Here is a 22,789-nt window from a genome sequence, read left to right on the forward strand (position 1 = left end):
CAAACCAACAATGAGTCAGATTCCTGTATGTGAGGAACAATTTCACCCTTCAACTGCTCTTTTGTCTGAGATTTATTACCTTCTTTGTAAGCCCTGTTCTTGTGAAAGTACAACAATTGGGTCAGCTGGGCATGCATCTAAGAGTCACAATCTCACCTAGTTTCTGTTTTCTTTTAGGCCACACTTTGTCCCCCTCAGGCTTTATATTACATGCGTGAGGTGAAATATATACAATTAGGAGACATATTACTTCTCTTGTGGCCATAAGACTGGCTATGAGAGTCAAAATATCTCTCCTTTCTGAGTCCAGTTATAGTTATATTTGTGTATGCAAGCTGAATCCAGGTATATGACACAATTTCACCTGTGGGCAGAAACAAGACAGCATAGTCTCATCACCTGAATTTTGAGCTTAAGATACATTACAATTTTTTTTTGTAGCCATGATCAAGTCAGAGCTGTCACATTAAACAGGTAGAGCCTCAAGTAATATACAAACATGTCCTCATGTAGACAGGATTGAAGAAAAAGAAAATAGTCACACCACCTAGGTCCTAGGCTCAACAATATGTGTTAATTACCTTTGTTTTTTGGCAGACTCTAGAATAAAGAGCACAGCTGCATTCTCTAGGTTTTGCACTAGGAGCAGGATTTCATAATTTCATTTGTGGGCAGGACTCAAGCAGTAGTAGAGAGTTGCATTTCCTGGAGAATATGTCCAGTGATGTCACAAAGTTCCTTGGGAGCAAAGAACAGGCAAAATAGACAAACAGACAAATCACGGTGCTGATAGACTTAGAGACACATCATAATATCATTTGTTGGCACAGTCCAAGCAGAAGAGTTACATTATTATGATTCTTACCCAACACTATGTCACAATGCACACAGGGGAAACAATTTAAGTAGAAGTTTTAACACCTGGGTTTAGACCCATTTATATGACATAATCTCATCTTTGAGGGTGACACCTTTACCTGTTAGCTTGATGTATATATGAGAGTCACAAGGCTATGTGTGTGCTAGTCATCATATGACACACTCTACAACTTCTGATGGCTTTATATGGAATGCGTGAGAGATGAAATCTACTCTGAGGCCCATGTACCATTATGTACTCACTATCTTATATATTGCCTTAAACCCAGGTATGATAGTCAACATCTCATTTAGGCTAAGTTTTGGAATTAGACCCATTTTTATGCTTGTGAGCCTGGCCCAAAAAATGAATCTTGATCACAACTGTAGCCAGAGCCACATATGAGGGTTGCAATTCCATCTTTGTACTGTTCTTACTTGTTAGACTTAGTATCTCAACAATGGGCTTTGAAAATGTGGAATGGTGACCAACTTTACTTTTCACCTGGGTGTGTAAATGAGAGTCACAATCTTAACTTTTTGGGGGCCTTTTTATGAAGCTCTCTGTACTACCCAAATGGTTTTTTCAATATGAATTAGTGTTGTAAGCTTCTGTGAGCTTTGTACAAATATGAAACCCAGGATTTTACCTACTGCCCTAAGCCTAGTGAAGAGAGGCAAAATTGACTGAATCCCAAAATAAGTTTGACTATCCTGCCAGGAACTGCAGTAAGGTATATGTCATCATCCAATTTGTGGACAAAAAAATGGGCAAAAGTGTAACATCACTTAGGTGATGTGTTACGGAAGTCAGGGATCCCAAATGGAAGGACCACAGCAGAGGAATATAAATTGTGAAGACTTCCTCTTAGTATGGACATTTGTCAGTTCTGAAATTATACTTTTATAATTTCTTATGCTTGTCTTTATTTTAATTCCTGAATCCTCTTGTCTGCATAAACTGAGAATGTATGTCGCCTCAGGACCACTGTGATAATTGTGTCAACTATACAAATTGATTGTAAAACATGTGTGTTTGAACAATATGAAATCAGTGCAACTTGAAAAAGAATAGAATAACAGCGATTTTTACGGAACAAAGGAAGTTACAACCATAAGGTCTGACTGCCTGCGGGGTCAGGCAAAAAGAGTCATATTTTTCTTCTTTCAGAGAGTCATAAATGGATGTGCAAGTAGGAAAGGTATCACTAAATTCTTTTCCTAGCAAGGAATATTAATATTAATACCCTAGGAAAGAAATGTGTTGCTGGGGGGAGGTCTATAAATGGCTGCTCTGGGAATGTCTGTCTTGTGCAGTTGAGATAAGGACTGAGATAAGGACTGAGATAAGCCCTGGTCTCCTGCAGAACGCTTAGACTTACTAGAGTTGGGAAAACTGCGCTCTGGTAAATTTGTTGCCAGAGCAATACTCTGCTCTCAAACCCTGTTTTCCGTTGTTTAAGATGTTTATCAAGACAATACATGCACCACTGAACATAGACCCTTATCAGTGGTTCTGCTTTTGCCCTTTGCCCTGTGATCTTTTTTGGATCCGTATCAGTGGTTCTGCTTTTACCCTTTGCCCTGTTCCCTCAAAAGCATGTGATCTTTGTTAGACCCTTGTAAGTGGTTCTGCTTTTTGTTCTTTGAAGCATATAATCTTTGTACCTACTCCTTATTCTTACACCCCTCCCTTTTTGAAACTCTTAATAAAATCTTGCTGGTCGGGCAACACAGTCCTACTGATATATGATGTCACCCCCAGCAGCCCAGCTGTAAAATTCCTCTCTTTATACTGTCTTTCGTTATTTCTCAGACAGTCAACACTTATGGAAAACAGAAAGAACCTATGTTGAAACACTGGGAGTGGTTTCCCACAATAGTGATGTAGCAAACAACACGTCACAATGCCTTCTCTAAGCAGAACCTAGAAAGAAGGGTCACAATAACCTGGTGCTGGACCCAGAAAAAAAGAAAAATTTCACATGTGAAAAAATTTAGCCAAGCAATGACAGTCAAAACACCTACAGAATGGGCCAAAAACATGTGAAGATACCTTCTGTGATTTTGGCATAGGCAGGAGAGTTGCATTATCAGGGTGCTGGGCCCACCATTATGCAAGAATTCCCTTTTTATTCAGGAATCTAGCAGAAGAGTAACTTCATCTGAGAGCTAGAGGTCAAAATTTCCCTTTGTAGACATGGCTCTGAACAAAGAATAGAGTCACATGGCCTAAATGCTGGTCTCAGCAATATGTCACAATCCCACCATTTTAAAGGCTCAGGTAGTGGAAGAGAGTCATATCAGTTAGGTCATGGGCTCAGAGATATTTCACAATTTCCCCAATAGGCAGAAGAGGAGAGTTGTATCACCTAGGTGTTTCTTTAGGTATATGTCACAATTTAACACAAGGGCAGAACCAGACAAAACAGACACATCACCCGACTGCCGGGTCCTGACATAAGTCGCAAGGCTCCTTTAGGACAAGAATGAGGTAAAAGTGGTACATCTTATTTGTGCAGGTTTAACTTTAATGTCACAGTGCTCCATGTGGGTGAGGCTCAAGAACTGAGTCACAAAACCTAGGTAATGGGCCCAGAGATATGTCACCATGTCCTTTTTGAAACATGGCCCATGCAAAAGAGCCCCATCATGTGTGTGCCTGGCCTTGAAATATGTCCCTTGTTTTCAGGGCCCCCTGTGATCAGGGCCTATTCCAGAGAGAAGAGTTACTTCACCTAAGTGGTAGACACAGTGGAAATGTCACAATGATGTCTGTAGGCATGGCCCGGCAAGAATGTAACATCCCCTGTGTGTTAGATCTAGTGATATATTACAATCCTTACTGAGACAAGGGCTCAGGCAGGAGAATCATATCGACTAGCGGTTGGCCCAGGTAGAGATCACAATCCCATGTATGGGCTGGAACCAGTCTCGAGAGTCAAATTATACAGATGCTTGGCAAATTTTTATGTAACAATCATAATGACAGAATATTTCAGATAAATATATTTACAATAACACACATGCCACTCTGTTTTCATAAGTGACAGGTGGCTTCATATGTATATGAGATGTGAAAGTCCTTATTGTCAGCTGAGTGTGCATATGAGAATCAATCACAATTTTACCTTTCTGCTGGCTTCCGTTATGCCACTCTGTACAAGTCAGGGGCTTCATAAAATATCTGAGGCTGTTAAAATCTTCTGAGAACTTTTTACCAGAAAGAGATTAAAGACATTACTCATGTTTCTAAAGCAAGTTACAAGAGTCAAAATTACTCCTATTTGCAGGGTCCACTATCAGAGTCATCATCATGCCTGTGAGCTGTGAGTAGTTATATGCCAAAATTTACTCTGTGATAACGAAAAAGGCATAACAGCTATACAACCTAAACGCTGAGGCAGAAATGTTCCAATATTCTCCTTGTAGGCAAGTTAATGACAGAAAAGTCAGGTAACTTTGGGGCTATGCCCAGCTCTATGGCACTCTTGTGGGCAGTGTCCAGGCTGAAGAGGAGAACCATATAACCTAAATCATAGACCCTGAGTATGTCGCAGTGGCTTCTGTTGAAAGGACCAGGCATGTATCATTTCTAATTATAGTCATTTTAACTGGAGTGGCTTGGTATCTTACTGTGGCTTTGATTTGTGGTTTTCTGTTAATAAATAACGTTGAGCATTTTTGCAAGTACTTGGCCATTTGTGTCTTCTTTGGAGAAATGTCACTTAAAGTCTCCTGTCTATTATTAAATTGTGTGTTATTTTGGCTGTTAAGTTTGTTATATATTCTGTGTCTTTTTCCCTTGTCATATGTATATTTTGCAAATATATTCTTCTACACTGTAAGTTGTCCCTTTACTCTGCTAATTTATTTTTGCTATGTAAATATTTTTTAGATTCTGGTGATTTCACTTGCCTGCTTTTGCTTTTGTTGCCTGTGTTTTTGAGGTCTTATTTAAACATTTTTCCCTCTTCTATTTGGTAAATAATTTCTCCATGTTTTATTCAAATAGTTTTATAGGTATCAGTTTTATGTTTAAATCTTTTATTATTTTTATGTAACCTATTTTAATATGGTAACAGGTAGGCACCTATTTGTTTTCAGTTAATCAATTTTCCTAGCACCATTCATTGAAACTATTATATTTTCTTAAATGTGTGTTCTAAACAATTTAAAAATTACTTGACAACCGGTTTATGAATATATTACTGGAATCACTGCATACTTTGGTCTATGTGTCTATTTTCCATGCCAGTATCATGCTTTTTTGCTTGTTTAATCTTTGCTACATATTTTAAAGTCAGTTAGTTTGATGCTTTCAGCTTTATTTTTTCCACAAAATTCCTTTGGCTATTTAGGGAGTTTTTTTGTTTCCTATAAATTCTAGGCCTGTTTTTTTCCATTTCTGTGAAGAAAAAGCATTGGTATTTTTATATACTTTGCACTGAATCTGTAGATTACATTGAGTAGCATAACCATTTTAACAATATTTTTTAAAACTCAGTAACAAAAAATCTCTAAAATTTTTCACTTTTTATTTAGTTTCTATCAATGTTTTATAAGTTATAGTGTAGAGAGGGTTTATCTTTTTAATTAAGTTTATGGGTAGGCTCTTTATTTTTATTCTAGGTGGAGTAAAAGTATTTAGAAAATTTCAGCATACCTTTGTGATTAAAACAACTGAACAAATTAGGTATAGATAGTATTTACCTCAAAACAGTTAAGGCAACATTTGAAAAATCAGTAGCTGATATCACACTGAACAGGAAAAGAAGAAAGCTTTTTATTTAAGATCTAGAACAAGACAATGGTATCTACTTTTACCACTTTTATTCAATAGAGTACAGAAAGTCCCAGCCAGATCATTTACGCAGGAGAAATAAATAAAATACATCCAAATAAAAAGAGAGAAAGTTTGGTTTTCTCTGCAGATCACACAACTGTTTTATAGCAAAATTTAAATACTACATTAAAAAACTTGAAAATAAAGAAATTTAGTAAAGTGGCAGACTACCAAATTAACCTACAATAAGTAGTAGGAGCATTTTTACATGCCAAGAATAAGACATTTGAAAAGAATTTCAAGAAAAAGTTATTCTCAACAGCTGTAAAATAATAAGTCTTACTTCATTTTCAGTTCATTGTTGTGGTAATGAACCTTATCAGAACATTTTTTTATCATTTGGATATTCAGTGTTCTTCAACCTATTTGTTAGTGAGACTGTTCCTTTCTCATTTTGAGTGACATATACAGAAAATGGCCAAGGGATCTTTTAACATTTTGAATGATAGATAGAGGAGACTCTCAGTGGTCCTACGCAAAACTCCACCTTCAATTCTAAAACAGTTGGGAGGCTGAAAAACTAAAATGCTGATTTTGGATTAAGCTGACCGTTTCCTGACTGTGGCTCTCTAAATAATACCCACCTGTACACTGGGAAAAGAAGGTGAAACCATATAAACTCACACTTTTTTCGCAAGTGAGGAGCCTGGGTTCTTCATGTGTACAACACTATCTGTTATGTGTAGAGCTGGTGTTTATCAATTTGTGAGGTGAGGACCCATTAACAGGATTCCCTCTCACTTTGCTGACAGTATTTTTTTTTTTTCTGTTTCCATTTTGCCCAGTAAGCTTTACCTCTCATGCTTCAGTGTGCCATTAGCCTATTCCTTCCTGGACATGTGACTATGTCATAGTTTTTTCTGAAGTAAGAAAAAGTTCTACAACATTTCAGTGTCTACATGTGAGGTTTGAGGAAAGGTAAGACACAAATCATTTTTTTTCTCTTTTGCTTGTACAAGTCTTTTTATCCTTGGGCTTATCCCAAGGATAGAGGAAACTGCATCACCCCACCATAATAGCCCAAAGCACATGTGGGATGACAGGTAAATGTCAGCTTCTAACCCCCATCTCTTCTGGGATGTAAAATACTAGGAATTTATGGTGTCTTCCCCTTCAATGTCCAAGAGATCCAGACTCATCCAAGAGCAATTAAGTTTTTCACTCAGTTGAAGGAACCCTATTAAATAAGAATGAACATTTTCTTTCCTGCCCTACACTTAAGACTTTTCTTTTCTTTATTCACCCTGTCAGCAGTTTACTTTTAAGAAATAGGCACTTTTCCTTCTTAGATAAGGTTTTGCTGGGCTATGACCCCAAAGATCACTTCTTATATTCTTTGTAGAGTATTAATTGTGAAAGGATATTTGTGAGGTTGGTCTTGAGCTGTGGCCAATCTGGTGTGCTTTGTATGCCATTGTTATGTTTGTTATGAAATTTTGTTGCAGGCCTGCAACTTGTTTTATGTTTCTAGGAGTATGATCTGTAACCACGTGGTGATGTTTCATTTTACAATGGTAGGTTTTACAATGGCCCAAGCTTAATCCCGGCTTAAGAAGTGAGTCTCTGCTGGTTTCATATCAGCAAGTAACTTTTGCCACTTGCAGATTGTCTTTTCCTTCACAAATGGACTTATATATATATTTTCTGTCCACCTGGTAAATTACTTTTAGTAAAGTTGGAAAGCCAGAAATACTGGCTGCTTGGGGCTGCTAGAGTCAGTTAATAAAAAATGTAAAAGGATTTTCTTAAAGTGTGCTCAATTTAATTAAAATTGGATATCTGAATTATAGGCATATATAAAAGACCTGTGTGTTTTTCTCTCCTAGGATCTTGTTTTGCCAGTAAAAGTTTTTGCCAACTGAGTTCTTTTTATTTATTTTGTCTTGTGACTCTAATGCATGCATGTGACTGCAGTAATTTAATCAGGAAATAGGCAAACGAAAAATCTTATGGCTACTAGGTTTTCTTCTGCCTATCTGTGTAGTTATATAAGGGTTGTGTGTCTAATGTCTATAAAAAAGAGTTCCAATAAATGTATTTGAGAAATAAAAACAGCTTTAAAGGTTATCAGTAAAACACAAATGTCATCAACATATGAGTAGGTGGGCTAAATTATGCAAGTCAGACACTAGGTTTGCTAAACGTTTCAAAAGTATAAACTGCTTTTTGTATTTTGAGGACAGTTTAACTTTGCTTCACAACTGGTAAGGCTTGAAGACAAATGGAATTAACCACACCCATAATTATGTTGAAAAAAGTCAAACCCTTGGCTGCACCTTAGACTTAATTAAAACAATTTACCTTGTTTAAAACTGTTAAAATTGCTAGAAATTACTATTATAATATCTAATTGAAACCACTGGAAGTAGATTTACATAGGAGGTGTGTAAGAACGGTAAAATGTGTTTTTAATAAAAGACTATAAGGCATGAAAGTATAAATTCCTGCCTAGGGTCAAGCAACAGTTTAGAATTACATAAGATAAAGATAAAGCTAAAAGTTCAAACAAGTTGAAGTATTGTAAAAATAAATATTGCCAAAGGAATTCTCTATGTGAACAATAATTAAATTCAAAAAGGTATTACATCTTTGTTTTGTAAATTGAGCATTAAAATAAAAGCACAACATGGTACTCTTAAGGCACATATCTGTTCTTTTGCAAAATTTGTAAAGCATTTATGAACAATTTTTGCTTTTTACATTTCTAAGTCTTCATTCTGGTTAAATAAGTAATTTATGGTAATCTGGAATTTTATTTCATAATATCTAGTGTTTTAAACTTCTAACATGTAACATCCTTCTCAAAATCAAATGTTACTTACAAAAGTGTCTTTCCTAACTTGTGGTTTTTGGATGCTAAAGAGAGCCCAGGAGTATTCATGAGAGAGGTAAACAGGACTATGTAACATGTTTAGTTACATGGAATTGCCAAAGTGGTGTTCAATATTCTGTAGATGATATTTTGGTGAATAATGCTAAAAATGTTCCAAAATTATATGGGATTTCTAAAATTTTAATGTCTCAAGAATATGCTATCAACCACAGTTATTATTATGTTAAGATGTTATAAACGACAGAATAAACTGAAATTTTTGTAAATCATATTTCTGACTATAACCACCCTGGACATTCTGTTATACAAAAACAAATGTTGTCTTGTTTTTTTATATATATATATATAAAGTGGTTTTGTTTTATTGTTATACTTTAAGTTCTAGGGTACATGTGCACAACGTGCAGGTTTGTTACATATGTATACATGTGCCATGTTGTTGTGCTGCACCCATTAACTCATCATTTACATTAGGTGTATCTCCTAATGCTATCCCTCACCCCTCCCTCCTCCCCACAATAGATCCCAGTGTGCGATATTCCCCTTCCTGTGTCCAAGTGATCTCATTGTTCAATTCCCACTTGTGAGTAAGAACATGTGGTGTTTGGTTTTCTGTTCTTGCGATAGTTTGCTGAGAATGATGGTTTCCAGCTATATCCATGTCCCTACAAAGGACACGAACTCATCCTTTTTTATGGCTGCTAGTATTCCATGGTGTATATGTGTCCCATTTTCTCAATCCAGTCTGTCACTGATGGACATTTGGGTTGATTCCAAGTCTGTGCTATTGTGAATAGTGCTGCAATAAACATGTGTGCATGTGCCTTTATAGCAGCATAATTCATAATCCTTTGGGTATATACCCAGTAATGGGATGGCTGGGTCAAACGGTATTTCTAGTTCCAGATCTTTGAGGAATCACCACACTGTTTTCCACAATGATTGAACTAGTTTACAGTTCCACCAACAGTATAAAAGTATTCCTATTTCTCAACATCCTCTCCAGCACCTGTTGTTTCCTGGCTTTTTAATGATTGCCATTCTAACTGGTGTGAGATGGTATCTCATTGTGATTTTGATTTGCATCTCTCTGATGGTGAGTGATGATGAGCATTTTTTCATGTGTCTGTTGGCTGTATGAATGTCTTCTTTTGAGAAGTGTCTGTTCATATCCTTTGCCTACTTTTTGATGGGGTTATTTGTTTTTTTCTTGTAAATTTGTTTGAGTTATTTGTAGGTTCTGGATATTAGCCCTTTGTCAGATGAGTAGATTGTAAACATTTTCTGCCATTCTGCAGTTTGCCTGTTCACTCTGATGGTAGTTTCTTTTGCTGTGCAGAAGCTCTTTAGTTTAATTGTATCCCGTTTGTTAACTTTAGCTTTTGTTGCCATTGCTTTTGGTTTTAGACATGAAGTCCTTGCCCATGCCTGTGTCCTGAATGGTATTACCTAGGTTTTCTTCTAGGGTTTGTATGGTTTTAGATCTAACAGTTAAGTCTCTAATCCATCTTGAATTAATTTTCATATAAGGAGTAAGGAAAGGATCCAGTTTCAGCTTTCTACTTATGGCTAGCCAATTTTCCCAGCACCATTTATTAAATAGGGAATCCTTTCCCCATTCCTTGTTTTTGTCAGGTTTGTCAAAGAGCAGATGGTTGTAGATGTGTGGTATTATTTCTGAGGGCTCTGTTCTGTTCCATTGGTCTATATCGCTCCAAAAAATCAATGAATTCAGGAGTTGGTTTTTTGAAAAGATCAGCAAAAATGATAGACCGCTAACAAGACTAATAAAGAATAAAAGAGAGAAGAATCAAAAGATGCAATAAAAAATGATAAAGGGGATATCACCACCAACCCCACAGAAATACAAACTACCAACAGAAATACAAACTACCATCTATGCAAATAAACTAGAAAACCTAGAAGAAATGGAATAATTTCCTGGACACTTACACTCTCCCTAGACTAAACCAAGAAGTTGAATCCCTGAAGAAACCAATAGCAGGCTCTGAGGTTGAGGCAATTATTAATAGCCTACCAACCAAAAAAATGCCAGGACCAGATGAATTCACAGCTGAATTCTACCAGAGGTACAAGCAGGAGTTGGTACCATTTCTTCTGAAACTATTCCAATCAATAGAAAAAGAGGGGATCCTCTGTAACTCATTTTATGAGGCCAGCGTCATCCTGATATCAAAGCCTGGCAGAGACAAAACAAAAAAAGAGAATTGTGGACCAATATCCCTGATGAACATCGACGCAAAAATCCTCAAAAAAATATTGGCAAACCGAATCCAGCAACACATCAAAAATCTTATCTACCATGATCAAGTGGATTTCATCCCTGGTAGGCAAGGCTGGTTCAACATATGCAAATCAATAAATGTAATCTAGCATATAAACAGAACCAAAGAAAATCACATGATTATCTCAAAAGATGCAGAAAAGGCCTTTGACAAAATTCAACAGCCCTTCATGCTAAAAACGCTCAATAAATTTGGTATTGATGGAACGTATCTCAAAATAATAAGAGTTATTTATGACAAACCTATAGCCAATATCATACTGAATGACCAAAAACTAGAAGCATTCCCTTTGAAAACTGGCACAAGACAGGGATGCCCTCTCTCACCACTGCTATTCAACATAGTGTTGGAAGTTCTGGCTAGGGAAATCAGGCAAGAGAAAGAAATAAAGCGTATTCAGTTAGGAAAAGAAGTAGTCAAATTGTCCCTGTTGCTGATGACGTGACTGTATATTTAGAAAACCCCATCATCTCAGCCCAAAATCTCCTTAAGCTAATACGCAACTTCTGCAAAGTCTCAGGATACAAAATCAATGTGCAAAAATCACAAGAATTCTTATACACCAGTAACAGACAAACAGAGAGCCAAATCATGAATGAACTCCCATTCTCAACAGCTTCAAAGAGAATAAAATACCTAGGAATCCAACTTACAAGGGATATAAAGGAACTCTTCAAAGAGAACTACAAACCACTGCTCAGTGAAATGAAAGAGGACATAAACAAATGGAAGAACATACCATGCTCATGGATAGGAAGAATCAATATAATGAAAATGGCCATAAAGTGTTTTTTAATTAGCTATAGATCTTTGACAGATGTTCTCAGTTTCAGACTTCTGATAACTTTGGAGCTTGTGACACTGTAATACAAGAAAAAATGTACAGCACTCATGAAGTGCTAAAATGTTCATGAATATAAAATTAAACAAGAGTTAACTGAATGGACCAGACTAATAGAAAACTGAGGTGATTTTTCTAGCTTTTGTTTGAAATATTACTGCTTCTTTTATTATTTACCAGAATCAAGGAAACTTATTTTGAGCTCTTTACAGCCTTTAACATTTAAGTAAGGTGTACTCCTGTGAACAAAATATGGGATATGTTTGCCTCTCTCTGCCTGACTTCCCCAGAATTTGAAAAATAGCTGTGAGTCTTCTAAACTTATGGCAATATAGCTTCTTGCATCACAGCAATAATAATCCATTTTCTTTTGCAGCAGGACACAATTGTAGAAACTGGTTGTTTTACCAAAGCCTTGACTGAAAGAGTTTTCTTCCCTTTAAGGAGTCAAGCTCAACTTGCAGAGCCAATAAAAGCCCCTTGGAAAAACGAGACTCATACTCCATCTACACAGTCCTTGTGCAGGTTTATCTGTGGTAAGTAAAGAATGATACTTTCTGACAGGCCCAGCAGCTCCAAGTTTATCTTGGGACCATGAGAGTGGAGAATCACCAAACTCATAAGTACTTAATGGTACAAACCCATGAATGGGCTTCACATTAGAAAGTCTTATCTGAAATTTCTCATTGAACACATTTTCATCAATGCCAATGTAAAAAAACCTATGAAGACATGATTCCATGTACTCCACTGAGACACATTTTTGTCCCAACCTCCATTTCAAGCTTCAAGTTGAAGCTCTAGGAAAGACTACTAGATGTGAGAAATTCAGAGGTTGATGATAATGGAGGGTAAAAAGCTGTGAGGTGGACATGACTAATTCCAGCTGATGATACCAACCCTCCTATTTCATGGATGAAGATTATGCCAGCATCCTTGTCATAAATGAGGTAGAGTGAACTACAGAACTACTGACAGCAGGGGAGATAGGGCATATGTAGGTAAGATCAGATAGGCTTTTAGGAGACCCTCTCCCCAGGTCTCACTGTTAACATGGATGAAAACAGCCCTGACACCCAGGAGTGTCAGCCTGTAACAATTATGAGACTCAAGGATACAAAGATTGAAAGAGGAAAGAGAACATTCTTTCTCCTATCTCTCAACATACCCTTGGTGTTTGCTAGGAAGAGAAAGAAACCAGAGACACCTACTCCTCTCTCTCTTTCTAGATAAGTAGCCATTTATCTTCAGTTTATAATTTTTTTGAATACATCCTGAACCCTTTGCACTCCTTTGAAAACAAAATGTTTAATTTTTTCAATTCTTCTTAACTGCATTATATTAAGAGATAGGTAATCTGGTCTCAATACTGTGGAATATTCTTTTCAGCTGTATCCTTCATACTTTGAAGAATTAATTTCCTAAACCTTAGACTGGTTGACTGAGGACTGGATTCAGGAGAAATGAACTCAGAACCCAGAAGACTGACATGCTGGCAAAAGGGTAAGGATAAACTTTTTTTGTTCCAGTTGGGCTTTTGATCTCTCTTTCCCTATGCCAATTGGTAAAAGATCTTGGAATTTGTGAGCTGTCCTTGCTCTCTTCCTCTTGTTTCATTTTAATACATGTTTTAAAATAACCCAGTTTGATTCTTCTCACCTTCAGGTGAGACGAAACTCCAGTCGCACAATCATAGCTTTGGACAATGGCCCTTATAACTGGGGACACTTAGACAGGTCTCTTAGGGAGTTCTGACTGCAATTTTTTCAAACCAAAGGCCCCAGCCAGCATGAGGCACTTAAAAGTGGTTTTTGTCTTCATCCTTATCCTTATTCTAATGACAGTTAGATGTACTTCTTTAGAGGGGGAAATAACAGAGTTAGGGAACAGCCAAGGGTCTCGGGTGAAACCCTGCCTTCAAATCTAAAACAACCTGAAGGCTGAAAAATAAGACTACTTGTCCCAGATAATGCCTGCCTAATAATTTAAATTTATTTTTATTTTTTATTTTATTTTTCTTATTAAATTCTCATCATTTCAAATTTTCTCCAATTTGTATCTTGTTTGTAACACTTTATTAATTTCTTTTTGTTTTTTTAAAATTTATTTTCACTCATGTGCCTTCATATTCTTTCCCTATTTTTTATTTTTATATTCTCTCCTAATTTTTGAAATTTTCTTATTTTATTATATTGCTAATTATTTTATTTCTGTTTATTTCTCTTAATTTTATATTTATCATCTTCATCTTTTTATTTATATTCCTTATCTTAATTACATTTTTCTTTATTTTCTCTATTTTATTTTGGTTTATTTACTATTACTGTTTTAATTACTTTAAATTTATTCTTAATTTTTTTTTGTTTTCTTTCTTTCTTTTTTACTTTATTTCTTGTTTTGTTAAATAGAAGAGATGAGCTATTTGAAACTGACCTAACCATAGTGGTCAAGACTTGCATTTACCATGGCTCTCTAGTAGCCACTCTACCCCAAGCGTCTCCCATCTAGGGTATAGTCAGTGCCTCCTAGAAGGACTGCTAAGATCTCTGGGCAGACCTGTTATTGTTACAGGCCCATCTAGCATTCAGAGTCACCGGCCATTTCTGCTACTTCCAGAAGCCCCGTACAGGCCTCAGTATAGCTGGGCTGAGGCCATGACTACCTCTTTATTTGTGTCCCAATGGATACTCCACACATAATTCAGGGCACTGACTCGTCTTCCTTCTTTCCCAAACAGGCTCCACACCCACTCATCTCCACCTATGCATGTCTTGACCATTTGTGCGTCTTTTTGTTGTTGAAAAAGGAAAAATATTGCCCAGGCTGCAGTGCAGTGGTGCAATCTCAGTATTTGCAACTTTTTTTTTTTTTTAATTATTAGTAGAGATGATGTTTCACCATATTTGCCAGGCTGGTTTCAATCTACAGACCTCAAGTGATTTACCACTCTCAGCATTGCAAAGTGCTTGGATTGTAGGCATGAGTCACCTAGCTTGGCTAATTATTTTATTTTATTTTATTTTATTTTAACTTGACTTTTAACTGATTTGTGAAAATAATCAGCTTTATGGGTAGATATACAGTGAAATGTAAAACCAGGCTGAAGAAGAGAGTCACTTCACTTAGGTCGTAGACTCAGAGATATACTCTAGTGTCCCCAGTAGGCAAAGCCCAGATCAAAAAGAGAGACATATTGTTGATGTACTTCCCTAGTTTTATGTCACAATCTTACATGTGGGTAGAAACCAGGCAGAAGGGCATACCACCTAGGAACAGCCTCAAGTAATAAGTCACCATGCACAATGTAGACAGGTTTAAAGAAAAAAAAAAGAGAGAGAGAGAATCACATAACCAGTGTCCATATATATATATATATATATTTCCCATTCTGTAGGTGTTTTTGCTCCCTTCATTTGTTTGGGTTTGTTTTTCCACATTGTGGATTGTGTTGTATTGCTGGGTCTAGCACTCCAGTGCCCAGTTAATGTAACCCTTATTTCTAGACCTTGCCTAGAGAGGGTACTGTCACATATTGCTTGCCACAGCACCTAAGTTGTGCTACCCTTCCACTAAGTTTTTTTTTTACAAATGAGATTATAATATTTACATTGCTTCAACTCAGTGGCATGATGACCAGATATAATTGGCATTCCACCAATAGTAGATTTTTGCCTCTCATTGCTATGCTTAGGGCAATAGTTACAGTTATGAGTTGCATATTTATACTAAGATAACAGAAGTTTAAAACACTAACTCATATTCTATAAACTTGGGTGGTACACAGCACTAGCAAAAGATTAAAGTTATGACCCTTGATTATAAATGCAGGTGAAAGAAAAAGATTTTAGCATCCCATATTTACAAAGCCCACTGTTGAAGTTCTGATTCTAATAAGTAAATAAAGTACACAGATGGGATTGTGACTTTCATATGTAGATCTTGCAACAGATCAGATGGTGACTCATTTCTGGACTCATATCAGAGGCATACTAATGAATTTCCTGTATGAATCCAGCCCATAAGAGAGCTGCTGATTATCAAAACAGGGTTTTATATCAATATGTATGTTTTGAGTCAAACGAGCATGTAGGCTTCCGAGTGGTTTGTAACTCTAAGGTATTTTGCATAAAGCCTTCAGATGTTGTAGAGTGTCTGATAAGCTGACTTAGAACACACGTGAGTTAGTGACTCGTGTATATATACCAAACTAACAGTTAAAGGTGTCACCTAAAAGATGAAGTGATTGTGTCATATCACAAAGCCTAACATCCCAGTGTTGAGACTCTTGGCTTAGACTCTTTCCCATGTGTGCATTGTGAAATATTGCTGGGTTATAATCATAAAAGCGTTACTCTTCTGTATGGATCCAGCCAACAGGTGATATTATCACACATCTGTGGGCCTATCAGCTAGTTGATGTGTCTCTCCTCTCACAGTGTCCTCTGACAGGGGACACTGACATTTCACTGGATATAGCATCTAGATAATGTAACTTTCCTCTCCTGCCTGGATCTCACCTACTGAAGAAATTGTGACATACCACTGAGTGCAAAACATATGTGGTTTGACTCTCCTCTTTGTGCTGGATTCTGACTGAGAGGGAATTACAACATATTGCTGAGCCCAGCACCTAGGGAATGGGACTATCCACTGTTTTTTCAACGCTGCATACAGTGATCAAGATGACATATTTGAAACCATACCAAGGCTATGTTATTCTTCTGACTGGATCCTGCCTAAACAGAAGATGTAAACTATTTCTGACTCAGGCCACAGATGATATGACTTTTCTATCTTGTCTCTGTACAAAGATGAAATTCTAACATATACCTGGATTCAGCTGATATGTACAATAATAACTCTCATGCGTGGACCCAGCCAAGGGAGACATTTTGACTCTCATAGCCATGTTATGGCCATGAATAAAGTCCTAGATCTCCCCGAATAGGAATTCAGAAAAAAGTATCCTACTCAGGTGTATCATATAAAGCTTGCATGGTACAAAGGATGTCATAACAGCCACCAACAACCAGGTGTTATGCATATCCAGCTGACATGGTTGTCATTTTCACACATGAACAGAGCCTGTGAATGAGTTACAAAATCTCACACACATAAGCAGTCAAAGCTTGAAATTGTTACTGTCATATATGAATCTGATCCACAAATGGTTTGGTGACATTTAAACTATGTTTCTTCAGACCTGTGGTTCTTTGGCTGTCCTACTGGAACACAGCCTTGAATGTGATCGGGGCCCTTACACATGCATCTTGCCCATTGTTGAGATTATGACTCCTTTACTTCGACCCAACCCATAGGAAGTGTTGACTATCATATCAGAAGCCAGAAGTTGTGTGGGACTATAGAATTTATTTCTGAACATTTTTGAGTGTGTGATTGTGAAGTTTGACTTTCTTCAGCATCTGAGTATTTTGACTCCCCTTTCTAGGCCCATAGCCTAGAAATCGTGGCATATGTGCACCAGGACCTAAGCAATGTATAACAACTTTTTGACAATGCAACTAGGGGCACTTTTATATATCACTGGTACCAGCAACCAGCTGATGTGAAATCTTGGACTAAGCCCTACCTACAAAGAGCATTATGGCTTTTTCTAGGTCCATCATGGCCCTGCACTTATGGAGTATTGTGATATATAACTTGGTACTGCAGTCAGGTGATGAGAGACTTTTTTGAAGAGAGTTGTGCCAATAAAAAGCTATGTAACATATCACTTGGCTCAGTCCATAGGTGATGTTCCTTCTATCTTGCCTTGGGCCTGACCACCAGAGAGATTTTGACTATTGTTGAACCCAACACCCAGGTGAGGTCACTCTCCTGCTTTGATACTGCACGCAAGAGCCATCATGACATATATCAAGGCCAATTACCTATGTGTAGTTTGTCTCCTCTCCTGCCTAAACCCTACTACCAACAGGGAGGATTTAGATGTATCACTTAAACCAGAATCTAGGTGATTGACTTCTCCAAGAGTCCCACCCACAAGGAGAATTGTGACATTTCACTGGATATGTATCGACTTAAATGATATGACTTTTCTTTCCTTTCTTCTCCTTCCCCACAGGTAATATTGTGCCATATACTCAAGAGCAGATAAAAGACCTAATAATGACTCTTGTACCAGGTACCATGACATGAGCAGGATTGTGACTCTCAACCCTGAACCTTTCCATAAGTGTTATTGTGACATTTGCTTTTACCCATTTCCTGAGTGATTTACTAATCCTGTCTATTTATAGCCAAGATATGACATTTTTACATATAACTAGGCCATAACCTTGGTGATTTGACTTTTGTCTTAACCATGTCCTCTGAAGGAAACATAATATATCTGTGGACCTATCATCTAGGGTTTGTGACTTTTCTGACTGAACCGTGATTAAAATGAAGAGTGTAGCATTTATAAGCACTATAACCAAATGATATGACTCTTTTGCCTGGAGGTATTGTGATATGTCTCTAGACCCGTCATCTAGGTGATATGACTCTGCTCTCCTGTCTGGACACTCTCCACAAGGGACATTCTGCCATATATCTGGGCATAGCACCCAAGTTCTGTGACTTCTCTGTTAGGGCTTTGCCTACAAAGAGAATATTGGAATATTCATGGCTTAGGATTTAGGTGATGTGTCATCCTGCCTGTTTATGACTCTCATATGTGGACACAGATGATAAGAGAAATTTTGACTTTTATGACTAGGTTTAGAGATATAAGTGATGTGAAACATCTCCTACTGTTAACTAGTCACAGAAGATTACAACATTCATACATTCTTTGTAACACCTTTAAGTAGTACAGAGAGTGTCATAACAGGGCCTGGCATAAAAGCAAATTGTGAGTCTCTTATAAATACCTAGCTGACTATAAGGACTTCTGCCATCACAGATGAATGACAACTACCGTTCTACATGAAAACAAGACACATGTGATATTGTAACTCTCATCCCTAGAATTTTATCGTGACTGTTATATAAAACCTTTCCTTGCACTTTTGTGATTTCACTCTTCAGACTGGTTCCAGTCCACATATGGGATTTTGATATTTACCTCGACCAACAAGGAAGTCTTGTGACTCTTCTGCCTGTGCCCTTCTCTCAGTAAGAATTGTGACAGCATTGGACCCAGTACTTAGTTGACATTACATTCTTGCCTGCCCCATACCACCAGACATCCTTGTGATATATTATGTTGCCCATCACTGAGGTGATGTAACTTTCCTCTCTGGAATGGGCCCTGCACACAGAGCAGGAGAGAGTCATATTCATAGACTAGGCACACAGGTAATTATACATTTTTTTTTTTTTTTTTGCCAGAGCCATGTATAAAAGACAGGATTATGATATATTACAAGGTTTGTTACATAGGTGATATGGCTCTTCTGCTTATAACCTGCCCACTTGAATGGTGACAGATTGCTAGATCAGGCACAAAGGTGATAGTACTCTTTTGCCAGGGCCATGCTTTCAGGAAGGTTATGTGACATCTCTCTGGTCCTATCACCTAGGTGATGTGAATTCCTTCATGGGATGCCTACATGGAGCATTTTATCATAAGGGTGAAACCTGCTTCTAGGTGATGTAACTCTCTTGTGTGTATCCTTTTCTTTTTTTTTTTTTTTTTTTTTTGAGACGGAGTCTCGCTTTGTCGCCCAGGCTGGAGTTCAGTGGCCGGATCTCAGCTCACTGCAAGCTCCGCCTCCCGGGTTCACGCCATTCTCCTGCCTCAGCCTCCCGAGTAGCTGGGACTACAGGCGCCCACCACCTCGCCCGGCTAGTTTTTTGTATTTTTAGTAGAGACGGGGTTTCACCGTGTTAGCCAGGATGGTCTCGATCTCTCTGTATCCTTTTCTAAGGGGAACTTGTGGATATCTCAGGACCCAGGATCAGTGATGTGACACTTCAGCCTGGTTTCTTCCCATGTATTAAATTGTGACCCATACCTAAAGAAGAACCTACGTAATATGACTCACTTTTTTTGACTAAGCCCTGCCTACTAAAGACATTGTGTCATATCTTTGAGCCCATGACCTAGGTAATTTGACTCACTTCTTCTGAGTTTTTACAATGAGAGAATTGTGACATATTGAGAAACCCAGTACTTAGGTCATGTGACTCACACCTTCTTGCTAAAGAGTGCCCAGTAACAAGACTCTTGCTCTATTTAAGGACCCAACGCTCAGATAATAATACTCTTCTGCCTAGGTAATGAATAAAGAGGGAACTGTGGCATATTGCTTGGCCCAGCACCCTAAGGATGTGTGTGACTCTGCTGTCTGTGCCAGGGCCACAGAAGGTATTTTGACATACCTTTGGTTCATTCTGTAGATGTTTTGGCACTAATAAGTTCGCTGGGTTTCTTTCATGTGTTTTGTGTCATATTATAGGTTCCAGCCTCCAGTCAATGTGACCTCACTTCTTAGGCCCTGTCTAGTGAGGGCATTGTGATATATTGCTTGGCACAGCATGTTAACCTTCTGCCTAGTTTTTTGCACATGAATGGGATTATGACAAACACCTTGCTTCAATTAAAAGGTATGATGATCTAGCTTATTGTGGGATTAAACTGATAGGAGATATTTGGCCTCTCACCCTTAGGTTTAGATCAATAGTTAAGGTCCTCCATTTCATATTGTTCAAAGATCACAGACTTTTACAAACCTGACTAATATCTTACATTACATAGCTTATTTTTGAGGTCCTGAATTGAACAAGTTGATAAAATCCAAAGTTCGAATTGTGACTCTCATAAGTGAATCTGACTACAGGTGAGATGGTGAAACATTTCTGCACCCGGCTCACAGGCATAATAATGGTCTCAACTCTAATGACAGCTTTTAGATGACATGTTGCCTGACATACCTCGGTTTAGGTCAAAACATAAGATTATGAGACCATATAAGCATGTAGGCTTCAGAAAGTTTTGCAACTCTCATGCACGTTGTTTAAAGATTTCAGAAGTGGTAGAGGGTATCATACAATGGCAAGCACACTTGGGAGGTTGTGACTGTCATATACACAACTAGATAACAGTTAATGGTGTCATGCTTAAAGATGAGGAGATTATGTCATATCCCTTGGCCTAGTATACCAGTGTTGAGAGTTTTTGGTTTAAATTCCTTTCCATGAGGGCATTATTGCATATCACTGGATCAGAACCATGATCATGTGACTCTTCTGTCTTGGCCCTGCAAACAGCAAATATTTTCACCTATCTCTGGGCCTATTGGCTAGGTAACATTTCTCTCCTGCCAGTGCCCTGCTCACAGGGGGACACTGTGATATATCACTAGATATAGCATCAAGGTCATGTGACTCTCCTGGCCTGCAGGGATCCTGTTCACTGAAGATATTGTGACATAACACTAAATGTAAATTCTAGGTTACATGGCTCTCCTCTTTGTTGTGTACTCTGCCAAAAGACGAACTTATTACATATTATTGAGGCCAGCAAGCACGTTGTGCAATTCCTTTTTTTTTTTTTTTTTTTAACATCTCGACATTGGGCATGGTGACATGTTACTTGAGGCTGTACTCAGGTGATGTGGCTCTTCCTGGTTTCGGCCCACATGTTAAATTGTGATGTAGAACTAGAGAAGCATATAGGTGATACGATTCTCCTTCTCTACCTGAGCCCTGTGCACAGAAGACAGTGGGATATATTTCTGAGCCCGTGACCTAAGTGAAGTGTCTCTCTTCTCCTGCCTGGTCTTTACAATGGGAATATTGTGACATATTGCTGACCCCAGCACTCAGTTTATCAGACAAACAAAAATTTTAAGCTGTTGTGGGCCAAACATGAAGATAATGTTACTCTTTTGCTTGGGTTCTGCATATGCAATTATGGCATATTGCTGGGCACAGCACCTTAATAAATAATGTGATTCTCATGTCTATCCCAAAGCCGCAGAAGGTATTTTGACATATCCTGGGCCCATTCTGTTGGCATTTTGGCTCGCACTTCTAGATTGTTTTTTTTCCACATATAGGATTTTGTCATCTTGCAGGGTCCAACACCCAGTTACTATGACTCTAATTTCTATACCCTTCTTAAAGAGGACATTATGACATGATGCTTGTCACAGCACCTAAATAACATTATCATCCTGCCTAGTTGTTTGCCCAAAATGGGACTATGTCATATACCTTACTTCAGTTCACAGCCTTGATGGTCAAATGTATCCTGGATTCAGCCAAGAGGAGATAATTTGTCTTTTGTCACTAAGTTTAGGGCAATAGATGAGGTCCTGGATTTCATATTTGTATCAAACTCAAAAACTTTATAACACTAACTCATAATGAATACACTTCTTGGGTTGTACGGAGACTTTTATGAAAGATCCACAAAAGCTTAGATTGAGACTCTCCATTAGACACCAAGGTGAAGGCAAATGTTGTCACCATCCCGCATGTACAAAGCCCATCATTTCTGGATCCATCTCACAGGCAAAATAATGGGTCTTATCCCTGAACCCAGCCTACAAAAGATGTGTTGACTATTATATCTGCGTTTAGGACAGTATGTAAGATTCTGAATCCATACAAGCATGTAGGCCTCAGAGTGGTTTGCAACTCTCATGAATGCTGCATAAAGTATTTGAACGTTGTAAGAGTGTCATACGAAGATCCAGGAAACATGTGAGATTGTGATTCTCATTTTCACATCCAGCTCACAGTGAATCATGTCACTCTGAAAGACAAGGAGTTCTGGCCTATTACTAGGCCTAGTACTCAGGTGTTGAGACTTTTTGGCTTAATTCCTTCCCATAGATTCACAGTGACATATCGCTGGGTTAGAATCATAATAATGCGACTCTTCTGTCTGGGCCCTGCCAACAGGGAATATTATCACATATCTCTGGGCCTATAAGCTAGGTGATTTGTCTCTCCTATTTGTGCCCTGCCAGAGGACATTGTGAAATATAGTTGTACTTAATATTTAGAAAATGTGATTATCCTCTCTTGCCTGGGCCCTGCTCACCATATAATTTGTGACATACCGCTGATACTGCACAACCTAGGTGATGTGGCTCTCCTTCATATTCTAGACTGTTCCAAGAGAAGGGATTATTACATATTACAGAGCT

General features: G+C 37.9%; 1 long non-coding RNA gene across 1 annotated transcript in view; it reads right to left on the bottom strand.

The window, feature by feature from the left end:
* Positions 1–573: 573 nt before the first annotated feature.
* The window catches only part of LOC139360995 (uncharacterized), a 34,719-nt gene continuing 12,503 nt past the window's right edge, over positions 574–22,789 (bottom strand). The window contains exon 4 of the long non-coding RNA XR_011618580.1: positions 574–738. This is a non-coding gene — a long non-coding RNA (uncharacterized lncRNA). The remainder of the gene's footprint in view (positions 739–22,789) is intronic.

The sequence above is a fragment of the Macaca nemestrina genome, chromosome Y (genome assembly GCF_043159975.1).
Source record: "Macaca nemestrina isolate mMacNem1 chromosome Y, mMacNem.hap1, whole genome shotgun sequence".
Taxonomy (NCBI): Eukaryota; Metazoa; Chordata; class Mammalia; order Primates; family Cercopithecidae; genus Macaca; species Macaca nemestrina.